This window comes from Meles meles, chromosome 12 (assembly GCF_922984935.1).
Source record: "Meles meles chromosome 12, mMelMel3.1 paternal haplotype, whole genome shotgun sequence".
NCBI classification, from domain to species: Eukaryota; Metazoa; Chordata; class Mammalia; order Carnivora; family Mustelidae; genus Meles; species Meles meles.
The window spans coordinates 1,152,606-1,166,943 of NC_060077.1; the positions used below are offsets into that span (position 1 = coordinate 1,152,606).

A 14,338-nucleotide genomic window follows, 5' to 3' on the forward strand; every position below is an offset into this window, starting at 1 on the left:
CAAAGGATACTCTGCCTGTCACATTTGCACAAAGTCTCCAGATTGGGAGACACCTGCAAGGCCCTTGAGCCCACCCAATTCCTATGGCCGCTCTGGACATAGAAGCACAGTCTGACACATGCCAGACACCTAACTCCAGGCAGACACCCAGGTCAATGGTCCTGAGTCAGAATAAGGAAACTAACATGCCCCTAGGACATCAAAGAACCGTAGCTGAGGTTTGCAGGCATCTTTCCCCAGAGGAAGTTTCTGGAATACCTACATATGGTCTAACACTTGATCACAGAGCCACATAACAGAACACCTTCTGTCCCCAGAAGGGTACCTGGCTCTTGGAGCTGCAACCAGTCCTCAGGGGAGGAGAATCCTGCATGGAGCCTGAGGCCCCGCCACATTCTAAACTCTCCCTGGACACAAGCCAGCATTTTGACCCATCATCATGAGGCTCTCTGTCAACTCAGCCCCCTAGCCAATTGCCCTAGAGCCTCCAGATCCAAAATGCCTTGTTCCTAAGCTAAAATGATAAGCTGAGCTGGGATTTCCAGAATCTATTTGGTGAGCTCTGCTACCATGTCTTTCCATATGGGGGACTCTGCAGCCACCAAAATGGAGCCACCACGTACCGCAGAAGGAGAGCTTGCTCTTTGGAGCAGCTCACAAGCCCCAACCTGGGAAAATCTCCATGGCCTCATGAGGCCACCCCTCCATTATTCAGGCACCATGGACACAAACTCCACTGTGTGTTACCATCCGACACTCACCCTGACTCAGGTGCTTGAGATCGCGAGTCAGAAGCTTTACATTGGAACTGCCATGTAATCAGTACTGTACTGAACCAGCACTTGTGCGTTCAGTTTTCAGTTCTCACCCTCCTGGCCCGAAAGCCCTCCAGATTGGGAATTCTGGAGCCACAATACAGCCTTCTTCCTGCCCTCCTGAAAGAAGTAGGGGCCTATGAGCTGCTGAGAATCCCCATGTGAGGATCAACCTGCACGGACCTCGACGGCATGCCAATGCTCAGGAGAAAACACCAAGCCCACGCATTCCTCTTTCCATTGACCACGTAGCTATTTCCATCTGTGAACAGAGTCATCTCGGCATCCAGGAGGGAAATGACTCTGAGATCTGGCCTTATTCCTGCAACTTGGGCTAGGACCTCTCCGCAGTCATGTGGGTGGTCAGCAAGCTCCTCTGGCAGGAGCGTGGCTGGGTTTAGCACTGCCAGGGTCCAGAAGGTCACACTTGATTCATTGAGGAGGAGGACCTAATACCCCGTCACTCAGGCGTTTGTCATCCATCTGTCTGGTGGAATCCGCAGAAGGCCCTCAATAGCATGAGTGGTGGTCAAGATGAGATTTTGACCCAAATTCAATATACTTGCATCCCGGACCAGGAGGGCTGTGGCAGCAATTATGAAGAGGCAAGAGGGGAATCCAGCCACTACTGGATCTAGTTTCATGCTAATATAGGCTACTCTCCTTTGCCAAAGCCCCAGATTCTGAGTCAAAACTCCTTAGGCCACCCCTGTATTTTTTATCCACATACAAGTAGACGGGCTTGGTAACATCTGGGATGGCCAATGCACTCAGTACAGCTGTTTCTGATTCCTGAAATTCTCCTTCTGACTTAGCTGTCCACTCTATCATAGTGAGCCCGCCGTTTGCCAGTTCATAAGGAGGTTGGACAATCTCTGCAAACTGCGGTATCCACAGCCTACAGAAGCCAACTGTCCAAGAATCTCCCTGACTTGTCAGGACGGCGTGGGGAGGGGGTATTGGGTGATCACCTGTTTCCAGGACTCAATGAACGCACTCCTTCGTGGAGATCAAAGCATAGATAGGTGGCAAGGCTCTGACAGTGCTGTGCTTTCTTTGCTGACACCCGGTACCCTTTTTCCTGCAGAGTCTGTAAGAGAGTTCTCGTCCCCGCAAACATGACTCATAGTCCTAAGCGACTACTAGCAAGTCATCAACATACTGTAGCAGAGTGACTACTTGGTTGGAGTTTCTGTACTCATGCAAATCCTCGTGTAGTACCACGTCAAAAAATAATGGTGTGTGAATTTTGAATACTTGGGAAGTCTTGTACAGGTGAGCTGGCCTTGGAATACTTCCTTTGGGTCAGACCACTCAAAAGCAAAAAGGGGTTGAGATGCCCTTGCTAAAGATATGCAGAAAAAGGCATCCTTGAGATGTAAGATGGTATACACATTTCTTTGGGGGCCCAGGAGTGAGAGTAGGGTATAGGGGTTAGGCACCATCAGGTGGATATCTTCAACCTGTTTATTAACATCCAACAATCTTGAACAGTCTCTGCCTTTTTGACGGGCAGCAAAGGTGTGTTCCATGGAGATTTGCAAGGAACTAGGGTCACGTCTCCTCAGAGGTGGTTAATGTACTTGCTGATCACTTCCCCTGCTTCCTGGGGAAGGGGGTGCTGCCGAATGTGAACAGCCGTAGCCATCGCCTTTAATTGTACAACAACTGGAGGTTGTACCCTGGCCATGCCAGGGGCCTTCCCTTCTGCCAAGACCTCGGGAAACTCAACCTGTAGGATTTGGAGAAGGCTCCCTACCTTTGTCCCCTCTGGTTTTGAGACTGGCTTGTAAAGGAGGTATTCATCTATTGCTGCCATAAGCACCTGTACATTAGGTTGTCTCAAGGTTACAGTCATGACTCCTTCCGAGAACTGAATGCCAGCTTGTAACTTGTGGAGGAGATCTCTTCCCATCAAGTTATATGGGGCGTTAGGGAGGACAAAAATCTATGTTTCACGACTCCTGAGGCCAAATTTAAAGTCCTTTCTGTTCTCCATTTATGTCTCGCTGTGCCATTTGCTCCTTGTTACCAAACTTCCTCTCCAGATATTTTTCCCATAGGTTTAAGTAATGATGAAATTTGGGCTCCCGTGTCCACCAAAAGGATCAAGGATTTCCCCTCCACTTCAATTTTTATTCTGGTGGTCAGCATTGTCGTCTTCCTTTTGGGGCACTCCTGGCCCAGTGTCCTTTTTCCTTACAGTAAGTGCACTGATCTGAATCTCAGTCTTCCCACCTGCCTTCTCTGTGCTTTTTCTTTTGGAAATGGAAGGCTTTTCCTTCCATTTACTATCCTCTACCTATCTCATGTAATGCCGAAATCTTAACCAGCTTTTTGTCTCTTTTTCATCCTCCTGTGCATCCCTGTTCTTAAACACTTTTTCTGCTATTCCCAGGAGCTCAATCAGATTCTTCCCTTCTAATCCTTCAATATCCTGAAGTTTCCTCCTTATGTCCGGGGCTGACTGACTGGCAAAGCAAGATTCACTGCCCCCTGGTTTTCGGGTGCCTCAGGGTCGATCGGGTTATGCATTTTATAGGCTTCAATGAGCCTTTCTACGAAAGCTCCTGGAGACTCATTCTTACCTTGAGTCACCGTACTAATTTTGGTTTAGTGCGAGTGCAACTTTTACTTCTGGAAGTTCAGTTCCAGGATTTCAACATATCAAAGAACCGTATTTGTTCTGAAAGTCTTCTATATGAATTTTCTTAAGGCATAATTCATCTTACAGGAGAATTAAAACAAATACAAATGACAAAAAACTCAGAATAGATAATGTTAAATATCAAATGATGACCCTTATCAAAACATTAAAACTTTAGAAAATGTATAGAACCTCTGGAGTAGTTACAGCATTTACCCAAATGTATCCCAATGTTTATCATTGATTTAGCAGTACTTCCTGAGTAACTTAGCATATCAGAGAAAAGAATCATGAGTCAAAGAGATCTCATTTAAAATTCTGGGTGGGCAAAGAAAACCATTTACATTTTCTTAGAAACATCTCAATCTCAAGTGAAGACTAAATACTAACCAATTGTGAACTCTTGCAATAACAGTTAAGCACAAAACATGGTTACAACAGATTTCAAAAGCACAAACCTAGTTCCAGAAACCAGCTCACGAGCATCCCATTTGTCATCCAAGCAAAACTTCAAAGCTTCAGGTTACCAAAGACTCTGAAAGCTACTTTAACAAGTACACATTAAAACCCTGAGACAGACAATTAATCATCAGTTCAGTCATCTCTTTGCTAACAGATTTCATATTCCACCTGGGCCCATTCCACTTCAGATGCCATGCTTTCCCGCCAGCAAGGGGGAGGGGCTAGGCAGTCCATGTTGGGCCAGAGAGGCAAGGAATTCCCCCAAAAGGAGTTTCGGCAGCTGCTTGGGAATATTCCTTAGCGTCTCTGTGCCAAGTTAGACTAAATCCAGTTGTCTCCGGTTATAGCCCTTAACACACGAAATGAGTGAGGAAGAAGCCCCACATCTATTATGAGGTAGAGAGAGACAAAAGTCAGATTCCCCTTACTCTCTGCCTGTCCCATTCCCCCAAACACAACAAACAACACAGCAGACAACAAAAGGACCAGACAAAGACACGGCAGGTCCAGCGGTCCTGCCACTCGTGGGGACTTTCTAGGGGAACTCAAACTCCCTGACCACCTCAGGGGACTCGAACGCCCGGTGACCACTTAGGGGGATGCGAACACCCTGACTGCCTAGGGGGACTCAGACCCCCTGGTGACCGCATAGGGCGACTTGAATCCCCTGGTGACCATCTCGGGGGACTCAAACCCCCTGATCATCTAGGGGGACTCAAACCCCCTAGACTGTCAAGGGGGACTCAAACCCCATGACGATCTACAAACAGAGGAGTGGGGAATTCCCGCATCCACTCCAGCCCTGGGGATCATAGCTGCATCCAGCTTCTCCCCGGTGGGCCATATACTGGAGCTCCAACCAGACAGATGCACAAGATCCCAACAGCTCCGGAGGCTTTTCCCATTAATTCCGATGCTGGATCAGTTCTCGTTGATTGATCCCGGGAAAGTCCCCAGTGTTAGGGTCCCTGATCAATGGAAGGAGACTGACACAAAGCAATAATCAAGCAAAGTTTTATTTCACAAAAAGCATGGAAAATCAAACAACCAGTTGGGTCCATTTCTTACGTAGTGGCAACAATGATGAAGACACTACTCCTGATGACAAAGAGGCGAGGATGACGAGGATGGCAACCCTGATGACACAGACTCTGCTCCCCATGACGCCACTCCGACAAGGCTGCTTCCCAAACGAGGCCGCTATGGACGAGGCCACATGCTGGACGAACACCACAACTGAAGATGAAGAGGCCACTCCAGACCAGGACACTTTCCGATGAGGCCGCACACTGATGAGGCCGCTCTCGGGAATGACGCCGCTCTGGCAAGGCCACAGCACTGAGCAGTGAGGCAAGTCGCGGCAAGGCTGCAGCAAGGCAGGTCACGGGGTGCATTGCTGCTCGGGGAGGTGAGGCCGTTCATGGTGGTACCGCTACCAGCAATGCCGCTCCCAATGCTCCCAATGATCCTGAAACTCCGACGCTCCCGACAACCGATGTTATCACTCCTACGACTACTCTAACAGCTCCCAATGGCTACTCTAATAACTACTCTAACTCCTTCTACTACTCAAACGGCTATTCTAACTCCTCCTACTTCTCTAAAGGCTATCCTAACTCCTCCTAATCCTCTAATGGCTATTCTAACTCCTATTCTCTAACGGCTATTCTAACTCCTCCTACTTATCCGACCCCCCAGCAGCCTCAAAGACTAACCTTTATAGAGGTGGTTGAGCCTGGCCCACACACAGGTGGCCAAAGAGATTTCAACTCACCCCATTTAATAAATGCACGCCCACTGATTGGATAAGGCAATCTGGCCAGGCACGCCCCAATATCCAGGGTTTGCAAATAAGTTCCACTGGTTAAACAGGCCCCTACATTAGTACATACATATGTCCCAATGCTAGGTCTCTGATCCAAAAAACAGAACACCTCCTGTCCCCAGAAGGCAACCTGGCTCTTGGGAGATGCGTCCAACCCTGAGTGGAGGAGAATCCTGGATGCCACCTGAGCTCCCGCCACATTCTATTGTCCCCCTGGACACAAGCCAGCATGGTGAAGCATCAGCATGAGGCTTCCTGTCAACTCTGCGCCCTGGGCACTTGCCCAAGAGCCATCAGATTGAAACTGCCTTGTTCCTGGGCTGAGAGGATAAGCTGAGGTGGGCTTTCTCCGGAAAACTTGTTGGCAGAACTCACCACATGGATGTCTGGAAAGCCGAGCACAGCTTACACTTGCTTTATGGGGTGAGCTCTGCTAACATGTCTTTCCATATGGGGGACCATGGAGCCATCAAATCGGACTCCAACTGTCCTGAAGAAGAAAAGCTTGCTGTTCGGAGCAGCTCAGAAGCCGCAGCCTGGGCAAACCTCCATGGCCTCATGAGGTCACACTTCCATTCATCGAGCATCATGCACGCAAACTCCACAAAAATCTCCATGAAGCCACCCCTCATTTCCCAAGAGAGGCAGAATCTCCCATGGACACATGAGGCTACCACTCCATTCTGTGTCCAACCGAGTCACACAACCCAGTTAGAAAAGCCTGCATTCCGCTTCTCCATGACCCTAATTCCAAATCTCGAGGCACTGACTTCTTGGTCTGCAGATCAGGCCTACCATCACCTTGCCCCTAAACCTAACCCGAGTTTGAGTTTGCAGCCTTTTGCCCCAAAGCCCTGGCTGACACACCCTTCACAATGCAGACTCTGTAGCCACAGCACAGGACTCTGCCTACCCACCTGAAGGAAACTCTGCCTGACACAGTTGAACGAATCCTCCATATTGGGAGACACCTGCAAAGCCCCTGAGCCCACACCAAATTCGCTGGATGCTCCAGACGAAAACATGCAGTCTGACACATGCAAGACACCTAAATCTAGGCAGACATCCAGGTCAATGGCCCTGACTCAGAAGATGGAACCAGACATGACCCTAGGACTTCAATGGAAACCTAGCTTAGATTATAGTCATCTCAACAGAGGCAAGTTCTGGAATACATATATATGGTCAAGAACTTGATCCCTGAGCCACAAAATAGAACACCCCTTGTTGCCAGAAGGCAACCTGGTTCTTGGGACCTGGGTGCAAGCCTCAGGGGAGGAGAATCCTGTGTGACGAATGAAGCCCCAAGACATTCTAAAGTCTCCCTGGACACAAGCCAGCTTTGTGACCCATCAGCATGAGGCTCCCTGTCAACTCAGCGTCCTACGCACTTCACCCCAGAGCCTCCAGATTGAAACTGCCTTGTTATTGGGCTGCAAGTGTAAGCTGTGCTCGGCTTTCCAGACATCCATGTGGTGAGCTCTGCCAGCAAGTGTTTCCATTTGCGGGACACTGGAGCCATCAAAATGGACTCCCCCTGTCCCGCAGAAGGAAATCTTGCTGGTTGGAACTGTTCACAAGCCCCAGCCTGGGAAAATTTCCATGGCCTCTTGAGGTCACCCCTCCATTCGTCGGCCATCATGGACACAAACACCAGCGTGAGCGAACATCTGACACTGAACTGAACCGGCGATCATGCATTCAGAATGCAGTCCTCACCCAAATGGCCCACAAGCCCTCCAGATTGGGAATTCTGGAGCCACAATTCAGCCTTCTCCCTGCCCTCCAGAAAGAAGAAGTGCCCTATGGGTCTGCCCAGAATTCCCATGTAGGATCAACCTGCACTGCTGTATACAGAACACCAATAACCAGGCTGCACTGTGCACTAATGCTCTGTCTGACCCAGCCTAAAGGCCAACTTCCAGTCAGTCCCCCAGGTATCGGGAGCTTTCTCCTGCAGGTGGGACCGGCCATGGTCAGAGGCTGTCATCTCTAACCAACATGAGTGTTCATGCATCTATGCCCTGACCATAGCTCAAATCCCAGCCTATGGGGGATCCTCAAGCACAAAAGAGCACTCCTTCTTCCCCACAGTCAGACAAACTTACTGTGGGGATGGGGGTCTAACCCTCAGAGTGGGAGGCAGCTGCATGGCCCATGAGACAACGCACAACCACGAGATACGCCCTGGGCACAAACATGCATTGTGACCATCAGCCTGAGCCTTCTTTCAAACAAGTCCCCTGGCTAGCTGAACTAGGAGCCCGCATATTGGACCTGCCATGCCCCTAGGTCCAAATCCTCACCCTTGTTCGGTTTCTCCAGGCACCTGGAACCTGAAGCTGACTCTGGAATCAGTGCTATGGTGGGACCCCTGAGAAAGAAAACAGTTCTCTTCCCTTCATCCAGAAAGACACCAAAGCCTTGGGAGCTGTGCAAAATCCCCCCAGCTGCCGAATCTCCCATGGACCCAAGAGGACACCCCTGCATTCCATGGACAACCGAGACACACAAACCAGACAGAAAAGTCTGCACTCCCACCTCCCTGTCGCCCTCATTTCAGATCATGTGGCACTGCCCTCACTGTCTGCAGGTTGGGCCTGACGTCACCTTGCCCGTCAAACTAACCCGAGTTTGTGTTTGCAGACTTTTGCCACAAAGCTCTGGCCCACAGGCCTTCCAGGATGGAGCCTTTGAAGCCACAGTGCAGGACTCTGCCTGCCCTCTTGAAGGAAACTTGCCCATCACAGTTGCACAAACCCTCCAGATTGGAGACACCTGCAAGGACCCTGAGCCCACCCAAATTCATTGGCCGCTCTAGACAGAAATGCACAGTCTGACACATGCCAGACACCTACATCCAGGCAGACATCCAGGTCAATGGCCTTGACTCAGAAGATGGAAAGAGACATGCCCCTAGGATCTCAATGGAATCTTAGGTTAGGTTTTTAGGCAAATATCCCCAGAGGAATGTTCTGGAGTATCTACCTATGTTCCAACGCTAGGTCCCGTATGCAAAAAAACAACACACTTCCTGTCCCCAGAAGGCAACCTGGCTCTAAGGTGTTGTGTACAACCCTCAGAAGTGGAGAATTCTGCATGGCACTGGAGATCCGCCATATACTAATGTCTCATGGGACAAAGGTAGCATTGTGATCCATCAGCTTGAGGCTCCCTGTCAACACAGCCCCCTGGGCAATTCGCCCCAGAACCACCAGATCGAAACTGCCTTGTTCCTGGGCTGCAAGTGTAAGCTGAGCTGGGATTTCCAGGCGTCAATGCGGTGAGCTCTGCTACCAAGTTTTTTCCATATGGGGGACTCTGAATCCATCAAAACGGACTCCCCCTGTCCCACAGAAGGAAAGCTTGCTGTTCGGAGCAGTTCACAAGTCCCAGCCTGGGAAAACCTCCCTGGAACCTTGAGGCCTCCCCTCCATTCGTCAGCCAACATGGACACAAACTCCAGCGTGAGCGACCATCCGACACTCGCCCTGACTTGGGTCCTAGAGATCTCGAGTCAGATGCTGAACATTGGAATTACCATGTGCACGTCATTGAACTGAACTAGCGCTTGTGCGTTCAGACTTCCATCCTCAACTTCATGGCCAGCAGGCCCTCCAGACTGGGAATTCTGGAGAGACAACACAGCCTTCTGCATGCCCTCCAGAAAGAAGAAGGGCTCTATGGCTTTTTCCAGAATCCCCATGAGAGGATCCACCTGCATGGCCCTCGACGGCACACCAATATCCTAGGCCGCCCTGTGCACTAATGCTCTGTCTGACGCAGCCTGAGCCATGACCTCCCTTCAGCCCCAAGGGAGCGGGTCCCATATCCTGCATGTGCCATGGCCAGATACTGTCATCTCTACCCAACCTGGGTATTCAGGCATCTGTGCAGAGACCATGAGTCAAATCCCGGCCTATGGGGGAATCTCAATCACAAAAGAACAATCCTCCTTCCCCAAGGCAGGAAAACCTTGCTGTGGGGATGGGGTCAAACCCTCAGTGTGGGAGCCATCTGCATGACCCATGAGACCACGCCCACATATTAGGGTGGCCCTGGCCACAAACAGGCATTTTGAGCCTCAGCCTGAGCCCGGTTTCAAACAAGCCCCCTCTCTAGCTGGACCAAGAACCCACCTAGTGGGTCTGCCATGCCCCTTGGCACAAATCCTCACCCTCCGTCTCATTCTCAGGAAGCACGAACCCAGAAGCCGACTCTGGGATTCCTGATATGGTGCGACCCCTGAGACAAAAACAGGCCTCTACCCTTCCTCCCGAAAGACACCAAACCCTTGGGAGCCAGGCAGTATTGCAACAGCAGCAGAATCTCCCATGACCCCATGAAGCCACCCCTCATTTCCGTGGCCATCGAGACACACAACCCAGACAGAAAAGCCTGTGCTCCTGCCTCCCCATCCAATTAATTTAACATCCAGGGGCACTGCCCTCAAAGTCCGCAGATTGGGCCTGCCATTACCTCGACCCTCACCCTAATCTTAGTTTGTGTTTGCAAACTTATGTACACAGTCCTGGCTGACAGGCCCTCCAGGATGCGGCCTCTGGAGACAAAGTGCAAGACCCTGCCTTACATCCCGATGGAAACTGTGCTCATCACAGTTATACAAACCCTCCAGATTGGGAGAAACCTGTAAGGCCCCTGAGCCCACCAATTTCATTGGCCGCTCTGGATAGAAATGCACAGTCTGACAAATGTCAGACACCTACGCCCAGACAGACACCCATGTCAATGGCCCTGAGTCAGAAGATGGAACCTGACATGCCCTTAGGACCTCAATGGAAACCTAGGTGAGGTTTGCAGGCATCTGTCCCCAGACGCAAGTTCTGAAATACCTTCGTATGTTTCAACGCTTGGTCTCTGAGCCACAAAACAGAACACCTCCTCTCCCCAGAAGACAAACTGCCTCTTGGGAGCTGGTCCAACCCTCAGTGGAGATCCTGCATGGCACCTGAGCCATTCTTAGGTCTCCCTGGACACAAGCCAGCATGGTGACCCATCAGCATGAGGCTCCCTGTCAATTCAGCCCCCAGGGTTCATCACAACAGAGCCAGCAGATCTAAACTGCCTTGTTCCTGGTCTGCTAGAGTAAGCTGAGCTGGGCTTTCCAGGCATCTATGTGGTAAGCTCTGCTACCAAGTCTTTCCATATGGGGGAGCCAGGAGCCATCAGAACGTAGTCCTCCTTTCCCAGAGAAGGAAAGGTTGCTGTTCGGAGCAGCTCATCAGCCCCAGCCTGGGAAAACCTCCATGGCCTCCTGAGGCCACCCCTCCATTCTTCAGTCATGATGGACAATAACTCCAGTGTGAGCTACCATCTTACACTCGCCGAGACTCAGCTACTGCAGATATTCAGTCAGATGCTGAACACTGGAACTGCCATGTGCTTGGAACTGAACTGAACCGGAGCTTGTGTATTCTGGCTTCCGTCCTCTCCCTTCTGGCCCGCAAGCACTCCAGATAGGGAATTCTGGAGACACAACGCAGCCTTCTGCCTGCCATCGAGATAGAAGGAACCTATGGGTTTGCACAGAATCCCCACGTGAGGTCAACCTGCTCGGCCCTTGATGGCACACTAATATTCTAGGACTCCCTGAGCACTAATGCTCTGTCTGACACAGCCAGAGCCCCGAATTCATATCATCCCCCATGTAGCGTGCTCCATATCCTGTAGGTGCGACCGGATATGGACCGAGGCTTTCATATCTACCCAACCGGGGTATTCAGGCATCTGTGCTCAGACCTTAGCTCAAATAAGAGCCAGTGAGGAAACCTCAAGCACAACAGAGCACTACACCATCCCTGCAGCAGGAAAAGCTTGCTGTAGGGATGGGGGTCAAACCCTCAGAGAGGGAGTCAGTTGCTTGGCCTTTAGACCAGGCCCACACAGGATTGCCAGCCTGGGCAAAAACAGGCATTGTGACCCTCAGACTGACCCCGCATGTAAACAAGCCCCCTTGCTAGCTGGATTAGGAGACCGCATATCAGGCCTGCCATGTCCATTACACAAATCCTCACCCTCAGTCTGGTGCTCCAGGTGTCCGGACTCAGAAGCCAACTCTGGAATCCCTGCTATGGCCTGATCCCTGACACGGAAAGCATCACTCTTCCTTTCCCCGCAAAAGACACCAAACCCTTGGGAGCTGGGCAGAATCCCAAGAGAGGCAGAATCTCCCATGGCCCCGTGAGGCCACTCCTCCATTCCATGTCCAACTGAGACATACAACCCAGACATGAAAGCGTGCATTTCCACCTCCCATCGCCCTAATCAGATCCCAAGGCACTGACCTCATGGTCTGCAGATCGGGCCTGCCAACACCTCGCTCCTAAAACTAACCCAAGTTTGTGTTTGCAAACTTTTGTCCCCATCGCCTTGGGTGACAGGCCCTCCAGGATGGGGCCTCTGGAGCCACAGTGCAGGACACTGCCTGGCCACCCGAAGTAAGCTCTGCCTGTCACATTTGCACAAACCTTCCAGACTGGGAGACAACTGCAATGCCCCTGAGCCCACAACAAATTCTTGGCTGCCTTGGAAAAATGTGCATTCGGACACAGGCCAGACACCTATCTCCAGGCAGACAGCCAGGTCAATGGCCCTGAGTGAGAAGATTGAACCTGACATACCCTAGTACCTCAACAGAACCCTATCTTAGTTTTGCCAGCATCTGCTTCCAGAGGCAAACTCTGGTATATCTACATATGGTCCACATTGATCCCAGAGCCACAAAACAGAACACTTCCTGCCCCCAGAAGGCAACCTGGCTCTTGGGAGCTGCGTCTAACCCACAGGGGAGGAGAATCCTGCATGGCGCCTGAGCTGGCGCCACATTCTAAGGTCTTCCTGGACACAAACTAGCATTGTGACTCATCAAAATGAGGCTCCCTGTTACCCCAGCAACCTAGGGCATTTGATCCAGAGCCAGCAGACCGAAACGGCCTTGTTCCTGGGCTGGAAGGGTAAGTGGAACTGGACTTTCCATGCATCCAGGTGGTGCCTACTGCTACAATATCTTTACATAAGGAGTATCCTAGTGCCATCCTCACGGTCTCCCCCTGTCCAGAAGAACTAAAGCTTGCTATTCAGAGCAGCTCACAAGCCCCAGCATTGGAAAAACTCCATGTTCTCATGAGGCCACCCCTCCATTCATTGGCCATCATAGACACGAACTGCAGCGTGAGCGACCATTTGACTTGTGCCCTGACTCAGGGGCTGGAGATCTCGAGTCAGATGCTGCACAAAGGAAATGCCATATGCTCGGCACTGAACTGAACCGGCACTTGTGCATTCAGAATTCCACCCTCACCCTCCTGGGCCACAAGTTCTCCAGATTTTTCATTCGGAGCCTAACGCAGGCTTCTTCCTGCTCTCCAGAAAGAAGAAGGGCCCTATGGGTCTGCCCAGAATCCCTTCGTGAGGATCCTGAGATCCATGAGACCAAGTCCAACCAGAAGGGGCGCCTTGGCCACAAACAGGCATTGTGACCCAGAGCCTGAGATTGCTTTCAAACCAACCCCCTCACTAGCTGGACCAGGAGCCCGCATATCGGGCCTGACATTCCCCTAGGCCCAAATCCTCACCCTTGGTCTGGTTCTCCAGGTGCGCAGACCCAGAAGCCAACTCTGGAATCCATGCTATGGCGGGACCCCTGAGATGGAAAACAGCACTCCTCCCTTTCCCCTGGAAGACACCAAACCCTTGGGAGCCGGGCAGAAGCCTCGCAGGGGCAGAATCTCCCATGGCCCCATGAGGCTACTGCTCCAGTCTGCTGGAACAGTCTGCTCTACAACCCAGACAGAAAAGCCTGCGCTCCCGCCTCCCGAATAATTTCAGATCCGTGGAACTGCCTTCATGGTCCGCAGATCGGACATGCCATCATCTCGCCCCTAACCCTATCACGAGTTTGTGTTTGCAGAATTTTGTTCCCGAAGCCCTGGCCGACAGGCTCTCCAGGATGGAAACTCTGAGCACAGCACAGGACTCTGCCTGCCCATCCAAAGGAAATTATGCCCATCACAGTTTCACAGGAAGCCCTCGAGATTGGGAAGTCTGAGGCCCAGCACAGCCTTCTACCTGCCCTCCAGATAGAAGCAGGGCCCTGTGGGTCTTCCCCGGATCCCCAAGTGAGCATCATCCTGCACGGTCCTAGACGGAACCCCAATATCCAGGCCGCACTGTGCACTAATGCTTTGTCTTACACAGCTTGAGCCCTGACCTCCCATCAGCACCCCAGATAGTGGGCGCCACGCCCTGCAAATGGGATGGGAACAGGCCCGAGGGTGTCATCTCTACCCAGCCTGGGTGTTCAGGCCTCTGTGCCGAGACCATAGCTCAAATTCCGGCCAATGGGGGATCCTCAAGCACAAAAGAGCACTTCCCCTTCCCCACGGCAGTAAAAGCTTGCTGTGCGGATGGAGGTCAAACACTCAGAGTGGGAGCCAGCTCCATAGCCAGGAGACCACGACCACCCATGAGGGTAGCCCTGGCCACAAACAGGCATTGTGACCATCAGCCTGAGCATGCTTTCAAAAAAGCCCCCTCGTAGCTGGACCAGGAGCCCGCATTTTGGGCCTG

At 51.5% G+C, this 14,338-nt stretch overlaps 1 pseudogene; it reads right to left on the reverse strand.

Annotated features, from left to right (window-relative positions):
* Positions 1–14,338, reverse strand: part of LOC123954363 — a 170,177-nt pseudogene that overhangs the window by 152,801 nt on the left and 3,038 nt on the right.